This window comes from Chrysochloris asiatica, unplaced genomic scaffold (genome assembly GCF_000296735.1).
Source record: "Chrysochloris asiatica unplaced genomic scaffold, ChrAsi1.0 scaffold00067, whole genome shotgun sequence".
Classification (NCBI taxonomy): Eukaryota; Metazoa; Chordata; class Mammalia; order Afrosoricida; family Chrysochloridae; genus Chrysochloris; species Chrysochloris asiatica.
This window is the reverse complement of record NW_006408585.1, coordinates 9,302,106-9,305,639: the sequence shown is the minus strand read 5'-3', so window position 1 is coordinate 9,305,639 and position 3,534 is coordinate 9,302,106. Positions and strand designations below refer to the sequence as shown.

General features: G+C 40.3%; 1 pseudogene; it reads right to left on the bottom strand.

The window, feature by feature from the left end:
- Positions 1 to 98: 98 nt before the first annotated feature.
- On the bottom strand, positions 99 to 1,748 carry LOC102825366 (annotated as a pseudogene).
- Between the last annotated feature and the right edge of the window lie 1,786 nt (positions 1,749 to 3,534).

The window sequence follows — 3,534 nt, the reverse complement described above, 5'->3', positions numbered from 1 at the left end:
ATAAACAAACATTTTTTTAACTTAAGGAGAATAAGAAAACAATGAACAATTGCTAGAATATTACTTGCTGCAAACTTAACACAGTAGAATTACACTACTCAATCATTTTGGTCATCATCCCAGTCTTTCTTCCCACTTGGAGGCTTTGGCCCACCAGCTGGTTTTGCCATGATAATCTGATTCACTCTAAGTACAGTGCCAGCAGCATTGGTAGCCAGTTTGATAGCCCAGTATTTCCCCAGGTAAATATCAAGAATACCAGCTTCCGACATGTCCTTTACTGCAGGGACTTCAGCCTCAATATCGAATCCAACATTTTTGTTTCCTTCTTGATGTACTGCATACAGTTTAGAGATGACTTCATTAGCCATAACACCCAAATTTTCTGCCAGTGCCTGGGGAATAGCTTCAAATGCTTCAGCAAACTTCTTAATGGCATACTGTTCAAGCCCAGGACATGTCTCTCCATATGATGTAATCTGTTTGGCCAACTCAATTTCTGTTGCTCCACCTCCAGGTACAAGACATTTATCGCTCGTGAGAACTTTGAAAGTGTTAACGCCATCATCTACTGCTCTTTCTATATCATCCATGAGATTGTCAGTAGAGCCTCGAAGTACTATGGTAGAAATGGCACCATCTTCCTTTTCATGCTTAAAAACAACCACTTGTGTGTCTCCAACTTCTGAGAGATAAACACTGTCACAATGGCCTATTTCTTCGATGACAGGAGGAGTCAATCTAGGAAGAGCTGTAGCACCAACTGTTTTACATAGTCTTCTGAGATCCCATTTTGAATTAAGTCTCACCAACATGATATTGTATTTGTTTGCATAATGAAGAGCCATGTCAGCCACTTTGCCACCTGTTACTATGACATTTGCACCGGCATCACCAATAGCTTTGACTTGTGCATCCATGAGATTTTCTTCTCCCTTACTAAAATTCATCAATTCCTCAGCTGTCTTTATCAATTCTGTTCCCTTAGTCTCTGTTACCATGCCATCAAAAGGACAAGGGTACACTGCTATTTTTGCATCTTTGACAGATGTTACATCACTTTCAGTTTCCTTTTTAAAAGCCATGCCATGCAATACTAATGAAGAATAGACACCAGAGCCCAGAATTTTACAAACTCTGATGTTATCAATGTTGAAATGACCAGAATCAGGAAAAATAGACACACATGCCTGAGCAATAAGCTTGGCCAGAAACCCTTCATTACCATACTGTTTACTCATGATGGAAGTGTGGAGAAGAGACGATACTTCATCAACGTCATGAAGGTTTTTGGTAGAACAACATACCAAACCAGGAAGAATCTCATGGGCTTTTCTATAAGCTATTTCATAACCTTCTATGACCTCTGAAACCGATAGGCCAATTCTCAGAAGCTCTTCAGCTAATTCCAGAAGAGCACCAGCAAATACTAGAACAAAGTTTGTACCATCTCCAACTTCTTGTTCTTGCATGTGAGAGGCCATTACAATAATTTTTGCAGCAGGATGTTGTACTTCTAGTTCTCTTAGAATAGTTGCTGCATCATTTGTCACAAACAACTTCTCCAGGTGGCTGATAACCATTTTATTGATTCCATTTGGTCCATATGCTGTACGAGTGGTTTGGGCAAGCTCCTTGCAAGCTTGGATATTCCTTTATACAGCCTCTTCTAATCCTGAAAAATGTTTCGCTCCATCCTTGAGCATCTGGGCAAAGCCTGGGGCCTTGGTGACGTGTAGTGCCATGGCCAGTTTGTGGACTGTAGTTCACGTGCTCACTCGGCAAATACTGGAGGAAGCGAGGGCCCCATTGCCTTCTTGCCTGCATGGTTTCTGCCGAGAGATCCGAGCTTAAGATGACTTGCTTGCCTTTGTATATAACACTTCTGTTTTCCGTAGCTGCTTTCAGGAGTGTCTCCTTATCTTTGATTTTGAAGGGCTTGACTATGATATGTCTTGGTGATTTTCTTTTGGGTCTATCTTTCCTGGGGTTCATTGAGCTTCTTGAATGTTTATCTTTTCACTTTTCAGGATGTTAGAGAAATTTTCTTCCAGCAGTTCTTCAACTATTTCTTCTGTGGACTTGTGTGATTCTTCTTGTTCTGGAAAGTCAATAATTCTAAAGTTATTCCTCTTTATGTTGTCCAACATGAATCTTAGACCTTCTTCAGATTTTTTTTTAATCCTTTTTTGTGTTTGTTCTTCTATCTTTGTGGTATTGAGAGATTTGTCTTCCAGCTCACTGGTTCTGCCTTCTATCTCTTCTATTCTACTCCTTTCAGTGTATTGTCTATTTCTGATATTCTGTTATTGATCATTTGAACCTATCTATCTTATTTGATTATTCCTGTAGCACTTTCCTGACTTCTCCTTTATTTTTCTCAACTCCATTGTAAAGTGTTTTGAAACATTTTATAATCATTTTTAGGAATTCCTTTTCAGGTGTTTCCAAGGCCTGCCCTCCTTCCAGAATGGAGTTCATGTCTACCTCTACATAATCTGTCTCAGACGTTTTATCTTGTTTCTGAACATGTGCTGATATGGTCATCTGCTTTTGCTTGTTGGGCATGTTTAGTGTTTATCTGTGGCGTTAATACTTAATTGAGTATGTGTTTTGATATTTTTTGTGCTTTCTGATTACTTGCAGGTAGATGTGATCAGGATGTAGGCTTCCCTTTTCACTCTTCTTATTGCTTAACTCAGTAACTTTCACAGGTGTTGTCTGCCTTCCTGGTATATGGCAGTTAGTATTGGTTCTTGCCAGGATTTTGGTGTTTTCTAGAGTGTGATTGTAGCTTGGCTATATGGCAGCAGTTGCTGTGTTTTCTTGGGTAATATAGGGAGAGAAAGAGTCCTCCAAAGATAGAAGGTGGAGCATAAAACAGCAAAACAGGGACAGCAAAAAAAAAAAAAAAAAAAAAAAAATCAAAACAAGAAAACAAACATCACCACCAACAAAAAAAAGTAGACTGGATACTGTAGTCTAGAATTGCAGAAAAAGGCGAGGAGGGAGAGCAGAAACAATCAAACAAAATACTGTAGTCTAATATGAGTATAAATTTAATATCCTTTTTCAGCTTCTTGCCTTCAAAACTGCCCAAGAGATTTCAAGATGCTACTGTTGGTTGTTATGCCATACCTCAGGAGTTAATTTAATTTTTGGCCTCTTTTGTTTCTCTTTCCGTTTCCATACCCCTTGTTTTTTGGCCTTTTCCATATTAAACAACAGCAACAACAGTTCAGGGCCGGCTCTTGGGCTGAGAGTATCTGTGCGCATGCGTGGCAGAAGAACCCACCAGTGGTGAGGGTGAGGGGTGTCCACTTGCTCAGGCACCCCCTCTAGTCACCAGAACGGAGGTGTGCAAACAGTGGGGGGGCAGTGAACAGATACCAAAAACAAAGAAAATCAGAACAAAGCAAAACCAACAAAACGTCTTGTCCACCTTTTCTCCGAGGTTCCTGCCGCATTTTTCCGTGGTGTGTCTGCTCCCCCACTTGGTCTTGCCATTTGGTCTCTCCCAAGTCATGGGCTCTG